The sequence below is a fragment of the Rhineura floridana genome, chromosome 1 (assembly GCF_030035675.1).
Source record: "Rhineura floridana isolate rRhiFlo1 chromosome 1, rRhiFlo1.hap2, whole genome shotgun sequence".
In the NCBI taxonomy this organism is placed as follows: domain Eukaryota; kingdom Metazoa; phylum Chordata; class Lepidosauria; order Squamata; family Rhineuridae; genus Rhineura; species Rhineura floridana.
Window position 1 is genome coordinate 301541472 of NC_084480.1, and position 14104 is coordinate 301555575.

Consider the following 14104-nt stretch of genomic DNA (forward strand, 5'->3'; position numbering starts at 1 on the left):
ACCAAGATGGCAGCAGGGGCACCAGCACCTTAGGGAAACCTCAGCCGCCATCTTGGTTAATGGTAACCCTGTGTGCGCAGCATGTGCAGCTGCAAAACACAGGAAATACAGGTAGGTGGAGCCAGCAAACTGGCAGGCAGCTTGGATTCTCCTTCCCTGTGCAGATTGCGGAAGGGGAGCGCTACCCATCCCCCATCCTATCCAGGGCCCCCAGGGGCCCTTGGCTAGGGCCCAGCCTCGCCACCCTTTGGCGCTGGCCCTTCACATGAGATTGGCATTTATAGAAATATATTCAAATTTAGCAAGGGCGGTGAAGTCCTCAGACCATTGTATAATAGACAGTGGGAGTTTATCCTTCCAGACTTGAACATAAGTCACTTAGGCTGCAATCCAATACACACTTACATAGAAGTATGTCCCACTGAACCCAATGGAGCTTACTTCTGAGTAGACACATATTGGATTGCAGCTTTAGTGACCATAACAGCTTGCAAAATCAATTTTCGTTGTAATGTCCTTAATTCTCATACTGGACTGCCTTCAATTCGATCCCGACTTATGGCGACCCTATGAATAGGGTTTTCATGTTAAGCAATATTCAGAGGGGGTTTACTATTGCCTTCCTCTGAGGCTGAGAGGCAGTGGCTGGCCCCACGTCACCCAGCGAGTTTCATGGCTGTGTGGGGATTCGAACCCTGGTCTCCCAGGTCGTAGTCCAACACCATAACCCTACAGGAATATAATTTAAAAGTACATGAATATCTGCAAATATCAAATATTTTCCCAGTACAAAATTTATACGGACAACAACTTCAGACCAAAAAGAACATATCACAGGTGAACAAATTCTGGTAACTTAACTTGTGAGGCTGTGTGCACCACACTGAAATTCGTGATCCTGAGGAATTCCAATTAGTTTCAAATCTGCACTGAAATTGACTCAACGACTGGCACTTTTGATTCCCATTTATTTCAGTGGGAGACTTTGGTGCATGTTTAAATCCCTCCTTCTGAAATCAACCAGACTTAAAAAATGCTCCACTTTGGCTGTATTGTGTCCCAATGAATTCCTTCTCTATTGAGAACTCACAATGTCACACTTTTGCTGTCTTCTACAGAGCAGAATCTTGGGATTAAGCCAAACTGAACTCCTTGTCTGAGTTGTGAATGACCAGCCCAAGTTGATAAAAGCTGGAAAACCTCTTTCCTATCTACAGTGATCTGATGTGATCTGTCACTTGGAGAAATGCTCCTGTGTATTGGCCTGGTCTGACACCTCCAGGAACAGTTTAGTTAACTTGCTCAGGTCCTGTGGAGCTAACCTATTTAAGATGCTGTTAAATCAATGAAGAGGATCCAATCTAAGCTGCCAAGAGGAAAGAAGAGATACAAAAAGAGATTGATACAAGTCAGGCTGATTCTGATAGACCAAGTAAATAACCCTTCAGACATTCAATTTAATTCAGCTGCCTGGGCATTATTATTTATTAGGGTTGTTAGGGCTTTCAACATTAATGTGAACACCTTGAATTGGGCCCAGAAATGGACTGGCAACCAGTGCAGGTGTTTTAGAAGAGGGGCTACATGGGTTTTAAATGGAACCCCAGCCAGTAACCTGGCAGCAGCATTTGGACCAGTTGGAGTTTCCAAGCCATCTTCAATATGGGGGGGGGAGCGATCTCTCAGTTTTGCTGCTGAACTGATTGTATTAGTTTTTGAGTTTTTAAATTGTTAACTCTCTCTTTAACATAACTATCTATCTATCTATCTATCTTACATTTATATCCCACCTTTCTTTCATCAAGGAACTCAAGGAGGCATTCATGTGGTTCCCAGGCAGTCTCCCATCCAAGCACTGCCCAGACCCAGACCGGCTTAGCTTCAGCAAGCTGGTAGCCTCTCGTACCTTCAGACCATACCCTACCTGGGCAAGGAAGCTGCCTTATACTGAGTCAGACCACTGGTCCATCTTGCTCCATATTATCAACACTGGCTGGCAGCTGCTCCCCAGGACTTCAGACAGGATATCTCCTAGTCCCAGCACTACTTGGAGATGCCGAGTTTTGAACCTGAGAACTTCTGTATGCAAAGCAGTTGCTCTTCCACTGTTCACTGCCTTGATGGGTTGAGATGACCTTTCCCTCCCCTAACCACCACTACAAGGCTACCTAAAGACTATTTCTGGTTTCAGGCCTGGCTACGGGACAGAGACGGCTTTGGTCACCTTGGTGGATAACCTACACAGAGAACTGGACAGGGGGAGTGTGTCTCTGTTGGTTCTACTGGACCTCTCAGCGGCTTTCAATACCATCGATCATGGTATCCTTCTGGGCCGCCTTGCTGAGATGGGACTTGGGGGCACTGTATTGCAGTGGCTCGGCTCCTTCCTGGAGGGACGAACCCAGAAGGTGGTACTGGGGGACTCCTGCTCGACCCCCTGGCCATTGACCTATGGGGTCCCTCAGGGTTCTGTTTTGTCCCCCATGTTATTTAACATCTACATGAAACCGCTGGGAGAGGCTGTCCGGGGTTTTGGGGTTCGGTGCCATCAGTATGCCGATGACACTCAACTCTATTTCTCTTTTCCACCTGAAGCCAAGGAAGCCGTACAGGTCCTAAATCAGTGTCTGGCATCAGTGATGGACTGGATGAGGGCAAACAAGTTGAGATTAAATCCTGATAAAACAGAGGTACTCCTGGTCAGTCGGAGGGCAGATCAGGGAATAGGGATTCAACTGGTGCTGGATGGGGTTGCACTCTCCCTGAAGTCTCAGGTTCGCAGTTTGGGTGTACTCTTGGACTCAGCTTTGAATTTGGAGGCCCAGATTACTGCTGTATCCAGGAGCGCCTTTGCCCAATTAAAAGTGGTGCGCCAGCTGCGCCTGTTCCTGGAGCTGCCTGATCTGACTAGGGTGATGCATGCCTTGGTTACATCCCGCTTAGACTACTGTAATGCGCTCTACATGGGGCTGCCTTTGAAGACTGTTCGGAAACTTAAATTGGTACAAAGAGCTGCAGCCAGAGTGCTAACCGGGGCTGGTTACAGGGACCATACAACTCCCCTGTTACAACAACTCCACTGGCTGCCAATTTGTTTCCGGTCACAATTCAAAGTGCTGGTTTTGACCTACAAAGCCCTATACGGCTCAGGTCCAGGCTATTTGACAGATCGTATCTCCCTACATGAACCTGTCCGGGATTTGAGATCTTCAGGTGAGGCCCTTCTTGTGCTCCCTACACCTTTGCAAGTACATATGACACGGACACGAGATAGGGCCTTTTCGGTGGCCGCCCCTAGGCTATGGAACTCCCTTCCGAGTGAGGTGCGATTAGCTCCCTCCTTGCCGTCTTTCCGGCAACAAGTAAAGACTGTTTTATTTCAACGGGCATTTGGGATAGAGAACGACCAAGATTAAATGTCATAGAATTGGTGTCTACAGTATATGATTTTATTATTTTAAATTGTCCGCTATTTTTAACGTATGTTTTATGGTTTTTAATTTTTCTCATAGTTTAATTCTATTTTAATTGTATATTTCTGTATGTTTTAATGGTGTTGTTTTTAGTTGTAAGCCGCTCTGAGTCCTATTGGAAAAAGGGCGGGGTAGAAATAAAGTTTATTATTATTATTATTATTTCATCCCGGAGAGGGGAGAGAAGAAAACTTTCAAAAAAATAAAAACAGCTTTTCAAATTGTAAAAGCAGCTTGTTTTGCAGTTTTATGACATTGTTTTAATTAATGCTTATTGACTATTTCTGTGTAAACTGCTTTTGCCTGAAAAGTGAAAAGTACACACACACACACACACAAATAAACAAATAAATGTGGTGCAAAATAAGAGCTACAAGTGTTTTAAGAAATAAACTTGCATATGCTTGAGCTTTGTGGCTTTGGGGAATGAAAACCAAGAGTTGGATCTAAAGATCATTTTGAGTCCTTGTGATATTTGTGTGTTATGCTCACATAACTTGACATATTTTATTTATTTAGCTAACAAAATTTATATACCGCTGGATTGTAAAAAAAAAACACCTCAAAGTGGTTTGCCCAAAAAAAATTGAAACATTAAAATTATCAGTAAAAGATAAACGGGTATTTAAAAACATTAAAAATCTAATTAAAATCAACAGTAAACTACAGATTTAAACACATGTATTTACTTTAAGTAGCAAGACAGATAGACTGAGAGATGCATGCATAGCACATCTAAAGTACCAACAGGGCTACTTCTGACGATGACCTTATTTCTTTGTGGAAAATCTGCCCATTCCAGGCAATCAGTTAACTTTTATCAAAACTCATTTGCAGGTAAAGTATCTCATTTAAGTTTGGCATTATCACAGTCTTTACAGCCTAAAGGATTTGCCTGTATTCAGCTTGTAGTATCCTCAAGGTTGACAGGCAAAAGCACACACCCTAATTTGCAGGTATTGATTGCATTTCTAGCATGGAGCCAGACCTGGGGCTTATCTTTTCCATCATACATTTGTTTGAAAATGGAATCAGCCTTGGTTTATGTGTCAATTTAAATATTTTACCCATAGCAAGAATTAAATGCATGCTGAAAACGTAAAAATTGTGTTGCTGTATCAGAGAACAGTTTTTCCAGACCAATATATTGTACCCACAGCACAGATATGTCATGATGGATGTTTGAAGGACAGGCAATAGAATGGGATGCCAAGAAACAGTGTTGATGACTTCATTAGATCCCAAGATTTCAGAGTCATCCTAGCAGAAAGACAAATTAGCAAGGCTTTGGTCAAATTTACACATCTGGAAAATCCAGGTATGAAATAAGAATATATTCTAGGATAAGCCTGCTTAACACTTCACTTCAGCCTTTGGGGGTATGTTCCTGCAACCATCCCAGACTCCTTAATACCATCTGTTGCTTACAAGAGTTTGTGCACAATAAAATATGGAGACTGAGAACTTTCTGAAGGAATTTTATTGTGGGTTCTCCTGCAATGGATTTCTGTGGAAATATACACTGAAATTTGGATGTATCCTAGCCCCCCTTTTTTCTTTTTTGCAGTCATTCACTGGATATTTTTGCACATGTATTTTTCATATGACTGCAATGCATCTTGGGGTTTCTAGTTTTAAAGCTTCCTCACATGCTTATTTATTTCTAGCCCTTATAAACCCCCTTCTCTGTGAAATGGCACTTGAAGTAGCACACAATAAAATTGTTGTTGTTGTTGTTGTTTTTACAATAATTTTTATTCAAATTTTCATAAAACATAGAAAACAAAATCATAAAACATTCAAAGACAAAAAACAAAACAAAACAAAAATGATTAAACAAAAAAAAAATAAAATGTTGACTTCCCATTTGTCACATATCAAATCAGTTATAGGTCTACAATATATAACAATCCTGTCTCTTAAATCATATTATAAAATCACTTTCCTCCAGTAGTTATCTTAATTAATCATCAAATCTCATAAACATTACTTTATTCTTTCCACAAAAAGTCAAAGAGAGGTTTCAATTCTTTAAGAAATATATCTATCAATTTTTCTCCAAATAAACATGTCAATTAATCCATCTCGTTAATAATTATAATAATCTTATTGTCATAACCATAGTCCAAATAAACATTTCGATTAATCCATCTCATCAGAATCTGTTAGGTCCAATAATTTCAATAGCCATTATTCCATTATCCCTATTAGTTCCATCTTCCATCTTCAATAGTCCTGTTAAGTCCAGTAATTTCAGTGTCCAATCTTCCATTATCAGTATTCCATAATAATCTTGCTGTTGTAGCCATAGTCATATAATAAGAGTCTGATGGGAATTTCCTCTATCCCAAATATTTTCTTGCCATCCATTCTGAATAAGTTGCTGAAATACTGTTGTAAAGTCATATCTGTGTTCTTCTTTTTTACAAAATGCACTGGCTCATCTCTTAAGAGTTTTTCCATTGTCACATGGCTGCAGTTAATTCCATAGATTTTCTCTATATCAAGCTCCATCACATCATTCCAGTCCAGAAGATTATCCAAGCCATTGATAACTTTATCTCTAATATCTTCATTAATTTCTTCAGAGATAACGTTAAATTCCAAACAGTAGATTTTATTTCTAAAATCCATAAACTCCAGATCTTTTTCCAATTCCACATTTGTTCCAATCTCCAGGGCTTGTATCTTCCCTTTATTTTTTCTTTTCTCATCTCTGATCTCATTCTCCTCTCTCACAGGATCCCCTATTTCTTTAAGCTCCTGCGTCATTTTGCTCAGTTCAATTTTCAGCTCCTTACTACCCTGTCGCAGGGTTTGTTTCGTTATCTCAATCTCATCCATTATTTTCTGAAACATAGTTACTTCCAGATTCTCAGCCACTTTCTTGATTGCCATTTTTAAAACCACGAAAACAAAGCAAAACAAAAATAAAGAAGAACCACTTCTTATTTCAGCAACAATTGGGTTAATATTCCAGGCTTGATGACATCACAGTATAAACAGAGCAACCTGCCTTATCTCTCTATGTTCAAGAATGCAAAACAAATTTAGTTCCCAGCATCAAAACAGTTAGTGGCGTCGTGAAGAAGCAGATTCGTCAAAATAAAATAGACCAAAAAGAGAATAGTCCCAGACAATATAATATTCCTCGGAATAGAAATCAGGAATAGAAATCCCTCTTCTGTTTATTATCTTTAGAATGCACTTCCAGGACAGCTTTTTGCGACAGAAACAGAGATAAGCTGTTAATTTCGTGAATAACAGAGAAGAGTTATAGCTCACCCAGAAGTTGTCCAAAGCCGATCAATCTGACAAATCTCCTTTTGCTGCAACAATTTAAACCAAGTAAAAAAAATAATAGAAAGAAGGGTGCTTGCCTGTTAGTCCGTTCTCTCTTTAAAGAAAAGATAAACGTATCGCTTAAACAGATAGAGCTTGTTCGGAAGTCCGTCCGGCATTGTTGGCTGGACCTTATCTCATAAATTAATGAAATCCAGTCCTCCCAACAAAAACAGGCTTTTGAGGTTGATCTCTACGTTTCTCCCTGCCCGGGAGAAATTTCATCAGTCAAAAAAAAAATGTTCTGACTGATTTATATCTGAATAAGCTTCTTTTGAGGCGGGAGCCCGTCCCAAAAGCAGGCACAAGCGAAGTCACCCTTCCCGGAAGTGAATAAAATTGTTGTTGTTGTTATGTGCCTTCAAGTAGATTATGACTTATGGCAACCCTATGAAGCAGTGACCTCCAACAGTATCAGTCGTGAACCACCCTGTTCAGATCTTGTAAGTACAGGTCTGTGGCTTTCTTTATGGAATCAATCCACCTCTTGTTTGGCCTTCATTTTTTTCTACCCCCTTCTGTTTTTCCCAGCATTATTGTCTTTTCTAGTGAATCAGGTCTTCTCATTAAATGTCCAAAGTATGATAGCCTCAGTTTCATCATTTTAGCTTCCAGTGACAGTTCTGGTTTAATTTGTTCTAACACCCATGTATTTGTCTTTTTCGCAATCCATGGTATGTGCAAAAACAGTAAACTTTCCTAAAACATTAAAATCCAAAACCACTGAACACCTTTGAACAAAACTCCCCACATCACTAGCTATATTAAAATAGCAACAGAATGAAAATATTACATAACACACCAGAAACATGAAGCCATAGGCGCCATCTGCACTATACATTTAAAGCAGTTTCATGCCACTTTAAACAGTGATTATTGCCCCAAAGAATTTTGGGAACTGTAGTTTGTGAAGGGTGCTGAGAGTTGTCAGGAGACCCCATTCCCCTCACAGAGCTCCAATTCCCAGAGTTCTCTGGAAAGTAGGATTGGTTGCTAAACCACTCCAGAAGCCATGATTGTTTAAAGTGGTACAATACTGCTTTAAATGTATAGTGTAGATGCGGACATAGTCAATCACCCATGCCTATTGGACTGTTGCATTTTGGGAGTTTATGGTTTACATTCCCCTCCTCCTTTATTACCTTGTTGTGTTCAGCCCACAGAAGGGGCTTGGAACAGTTCACAGAAAAAGCAATATACATACAACAAGTTAAACAGTCAATAAAAACATCCTAAAAAAAAAAAAGGAAATGGACTGCCTTCAAGTTGATCCCGAGTTATAGTGACCCTATGAATAGGGTTTTCATGGTAAGAGGTATTCAGAGGGGGTTTACCATTGCCTCCCTCTGAGGCTAATCCTCTCCAGCTGGCTAGGGCCTGCTCAGTTTGCCACAGCTGCACAAGCCAGCCCCTTCCTTGTCCGCAACTGCCAACTGGGGGGCAACTGGGCTCCTTGGGACTATGCAGCTTGCCCACAGCTGCACAGATGGCAGGGCACGTAACCCCTGAGCCACTCCCTGTGGGGGTGATCTTTAGCTGGCCCTTGACACCCAGGAGACAGGAGCGGAGATTTGAACTCACAGACTCTGGACTCCCAGCCAGGCTCTCCTCCCCACTGTGCTATACCAGCTGTTATCCTAAAAACAAATTGGGAAAAATAACTGGAATATCTAAAAACAATGGCAACAACAACTGAACAGCAAGTCTAAAATATTGCTGTTAAGAGTTCTGGGAAAACAAAGTACTTTGCAATCCCACCAAAAGCCTTCCTAAAAATGAAGGCTTTTGCTAGTTGGCAAAAGCTTGTCTGGGAGTCAGCCAAACGCACCCTCCCTAGGGAGAGAATTCCAAACAGGAGGTTCAAGATCTTATTGCCTTTGGTTGTGCTCTGATGTATGAAGGGACTGCCAGTAGACTCTCCTCTGAACATCTCACATCACATGGGGGAATATATATTGAGATATTCATTCCTTCCATTTCTTAGCCCTGGACCATTTAGGAATCTAAAAGCTTAAATCAGCAGCATTTATAGTTTTGGCTCAGCTAAAGCAGGTGCTCCCTCCAAACATGCCCTGAGGGAAAGAGTGCTTTACTCACAAAGAAGCAGTTACACTGCAAATGACAGTTTAAAGCTCTGATCTGACCCCGCGAGTAGGGCTGGCTTGTTTCTGCTTTCCAGATGGAGACAGCCCTTCGAAATGAAGCCTCTGCACACCCAGTCCTATGTGACTGGCCCCAAATCGAAATTCCCCACATAAAAGCAGGGAGTCACCCATGCAGTTTTGACCTATGCATGCAGGATTGTTATGTACCTGGAGTGGGGAACCTTTGGCTCTCCAGATATTGCTGAACTGCATCTCCCATCATCTCTGGCCCTTGGCCATACTTAGAAGACCTGGCCCCATTTGGACAGGTTGCTCCCCCTTGGATGGCCAAGATGGCACCAGCATCAAATAGGGCAGGATTGGACCTGTTACCCAAAGCGACAACAGGGGAGCCTGTCTCATTTATCACCTGAAGAGACTGAAGGTGAGTTTGTCTGGTAAATGCTGGAATCTTCCTGAAGTTATTGATGACAAGACACCCCCCAGCTTCACTCTTTTTTTTCAGCTGAAGCATTATTTATTTATTTGTAAAAATATTTCAATATTGCAGTTTCATAAATCATATCAAAGTGGTTTGCAACAGTTATAAGAACCGCACAACAATTACAACAGTTATACATTAAAACACGTACACTTACACATACAAACAATATTAAAACAGATCACCTGCTGAATATGATGGGAAAATTTCCTTAATTGTCTGCATTAGCCTGGCAGCAAACAAAGGTTTTCAGCAAGCATTTGAAAAGTAATACAGAAGGCGCCTGCTGAATTCCTATTGGATGAGCGTTCCACAGGAGTGGACCAATAACACTGAAGGCTCAGTTTTATGTTGATGTCAAATGAGTGTCACTGACTCAGGGGACAACCAGCAAAGCTCCTACAAATGATCTCAGGAATCAAGCTGGAATGTAAGAGTTTAGGTGGCCCTAAAGGTACCCTGGACTTAAGTTGTACAGGGCTTGGTAAATTAATACAAGGATGTTGAACCTGGCTCAGGAGTAGATGGTGTCATGTGTTGGTGGCTATGTGCCCCCCTCAGCAGTCCAGCCATCACATTCTGCGCCAGCTGGAGATTGCAAACCAGGCCTGAGGCCAGCTCCACATAGAAAACGCTGCAGTCAAGATTGAAATATTTCGGGGGGGAGGAGGTCTATGAATTGTTACTACAGGTCATTGGCAACCCACTCCACCCAAGATTAAATTTAGAGTTACGGGGGGGAGTGTCCCCCCACGGACACCCTTGGCTGCAGTAATCCAGCTTTTAGGTGACCAACGCATGGACTTCAGTGGTGAGGTTGTAAAGTCTTAAACATGTGTAAAGACTTACAGTTGATTTATATATCCACAGGGCATCTCTTAATTATACAGCCACTATACTGTAGTCAGCATGAATTTTTCGCATTCCGCAATGTTAAATTGAAAATACCCCCATGCCATTCTTATGCTTCCCATAAGCTCATTTCAAAACAAAACCTTACAAAACGTATAGTCCTGAACTTAGAAATGCTTGCTTAACAACCCTCCAAATTTTCATGGCAATACACAAAACAGAGAGAATCGAGAGTTCAAAGTGTAAAAAGAGAGAGAGAGAAACCAGACTCCTTTTGGACTTCTTTTCTGTCAGAGTTCTCATAAATATTTGAAATTAATTAAAAATCAGCCATATTCACAGAGTACCTATAATCCTATTACTGACCTTGTCTCATACTCTGACCTTCATCTTCTGCAGTTTCAATGTAATTGCTGTGAACTGCCCAGAGAGCTTCGTCTATGGAGCGGTATATAAATGTAATAAATAAATAAATAAACGTTTAAAAAATGCCTGGCTGATTTTTAATTATTTTTTTAAAATTAGCATTGAACACTGATAAGGTCTGGCATGGCCAGTAAGAACGAACTGTCAGAGTTCTAAAAGCCAGACTCACAGTTGGTGGGCTTGCCTAATCAGGGGGCCACACACACACCAGACCTTTATTTCACTTTAGACAGTCATGGCTTGCCCTAAAGAATCCTGGGAAGTGTAGTTTGTGAAGGGTCCTGAGAGGAGATTCCTGTTCCCCTGACAGAGCTCCAGTGGCCAGAGTGGTTTAACAGTCAGCCAATCTGACTGAAGCTCTGTGAGGGGAACAGGGCTTCTCCTAGCAACTCTCAGCACCTTTCACTAAGTATACTTCCCATGATTCTTTGGGAGAAGCCATGACTGTCCAAAGTGAAATAAAGGTCTGGTGTGGATGTGGCCAGTGACAGCTTTGGTTTAAATTTTGGCAGGAGGCTACATGTGCCTGCTGTAGAATAAAAAGGTAGGGGAAACTGAAAAAGAATGATACTGTTCACAATGTTTTCCTTTTGGAAAGGAAAGGGGCTTCCCCTCTACCCAGTGCCCACCCATCTAATCTCCTCCCCTCCCCCTTCCTGCCCTCCTCCTCCCCTTCCTGCCCTTCTCCTCCCCTCTCTGCCCCTCCCTCAGGTCAGTTTCACCTATCCTAAGCATGATTGCACAGGAGTAAATCCCACTGAACTCAAAAAGCATGCAAGTGATCAAACTTGCCCTCCCCTCCTCCTCCCTCCTATACCCTGCCTCTTGTCCCTTTCCACTCCCTTCCTTCACCCCTCCCTTCCCCTCCTGCATCCCCTTCCAATCCCCTCATCCTCCCCCTCCCCTCTGCCCTCTGCCCTCCCCCTTCTCCTCCCCCATGGTCAGTTTTACCTGTTCTAAACATGATTGCAGGGGAGTAAATCCCATTGAACTCAATAAGCATGCAAATAATCAAGCCCCTCCTCCCTCTCATCACCTGCTTGTTGCCTCTTCCCCCTCCTCCCTTTCCAATCTCCTCCCCCTCCTTCTGCTCCCCTCTCCCCCTTCCTCTTTCCTTCTGCCCTCCACCTTCTCTTCCCCCATAGTTTTACCTATCGTAGCCATGATTGCAAGGGAGCAAATACCACTGAACTCAATAAGCATGCAAATGATCAGACCTGCCTTTCCCCTCCTTCCCCTCTCCTCTCCCTTCCTTCTCCCTTCCTCTTCTCCTCCTCTCTTGCTTCTTCCTCCTCCTCTGCCCACTCCAGGCCTCCCTCCCCATGGTCAGTTTTACCTATCCTAAGAATGATTGCAAGGGAGTAAATCCCACTGAACTCAATGAGCACGCAAATGATCAATCCATTCTCAGCAAACTTGCACAGAATCCCATTCTTACCTTCCAGATTAAAAAGCAGATAAATTCACTAATAGGCAAAAAACCTTGTGGTTTAAGAACGTACCTATAGCCAACAGATATTTCTATCAAACTTTAAAAAGCAGGGAAATTGGGAAGCTATAGTGAATGTACCAGGGGAGCAGGAGACCTGACCTCCTCAATATTGTACTGCCCTACAAATTTGTCAAAATGCAAACACAATTTGAGTTGGTCTTTTACAGTCCAATTCACTTCCTGTATAGCTTGGAAGAATTTGGTAACATGTGCCTCTGAGCATATGGTGAGTGGTGGCAACACCTGCAGTCAGCCCAAATAACAAACAAGACGTGCTGTGCTGATCTTGTTTTAGCAGGGAGGAAGCAACAATACATATATATAGTTCAGATTGTCACTTTAAATATGTTTGATTTACTTTGCAATTTTAGTGAAGTTTCCTATAATAAATCATTTTCTTCTGTTTCTGTTTATGTGAATGAGAGCCAGTGTGGCGTAGTGGTTAGAGTGTTGGACTACAACCTGGGAGACCAGGGTTCAAATCCCCACACTCATGAAGCTCACTGGGTGACCTTGGGCCAGTCACTGCCTCTTAGCCTCAGAGGAAGACAATGGTAAACCACATCTTAATACTGCTTACCATGAAAACCCTATTCATAGGGTCACCATAAGTAGGAATCAACTTGAAGGCAGTCCATTTCTGTGAATATGTGAAATACAGCAACACTTTGCAACATTAAAAAAAAAAGCTCCAAAAACAATTGTGGAATAATGGCACTGACTGTTCTGCAGAATAGTTTCCAATGGACACGAGGACATGTCTCAGTTTGCACAAGATAAAAAAGGGGAAGATAAAATATATTCTAGAAAAATTCTAGGTGTGCTCTACGTTTTTAATTGACCATGCCCACCTTTCCTTAAGTGGAGTAGTTTAAGCATAGCGGGCTGAAAACATGCATCTTGGGCAGGGCAAGTTTGTTTTTTCCAACAGCTAAAGTCATTGCTTAAGTAGCAGCATATTGTAATCCGTCTGATTTTACATCAATTTACATCAAACTGCAATTTCAGATTCAACTGTTAATGCACCCAAACTAGAAATAGAGCTTAACCTCCAGTTTGAAACACAAAAGGCTGTCTTCACCATCATATGACACTGACCAATAAAAAGGCTTTGGAATTAATAAAAATTAATAAAAATAAATTTGACACAGATTTCTATGATGAATAATGAGAGAAGTATAATTTTCCAGGTTAGATTCTCTGCAGAAACAGTAGTAACACAGAAAAGAAGCAAAGTAAGAAGAACACCAACAAACATACCAACATGTGCCCAGAGGAGGGAAGGAGAGTGAAAGAGGGAATCCTACTGATGTGATGCTTCTGATCCATTGGCTATTTTAGGAGACCTTTTAACCGCTGGCCTTTCAAAATGGCTTGGAGATGTTTGGAAGGGAGTATTTTTGCATGGATAGCCTCAATAGGTGGAAGTGTCATTAAGAACCATAGAAAATGATGGCCATATCACACATTACATCCTTTAGATGCATACCTAAAGCAGGTGTAGCTGACATGGTGCCCTCCAGATGATCCAGATCCAGATGATGTGGACTACAACTCCCACCATCCCTGACCACTGGCCATGCTGGCTATGGCTGATGGGAGTTGGAGTCCAAAATATCTGTGGGGCACTGACCTAAATTGCAAGGGTACAATGAAAAAAAAAAGGATGGTGTTGAATTCAGGTTTTGTTCAGGTACACTCATGACAGAGCTGTAATTTGCTGCAGCATCCATTTCAGTGTACACTGAATGGTAACCCTGAGCATGCCTCCATCAGTGCAATGTGTGGAATAGCCCTAAAATACCTGCCACAGGCATACTAGCTGGGGAGCAGGATTGGCTGTTTAGCATCAGTTCTGGGCAACAGTGTGATTGCTGTCAAGCCACGACTTCTACACTGCTTATGAGAGCAGAGGCAGTTGACTGTTTCAAGC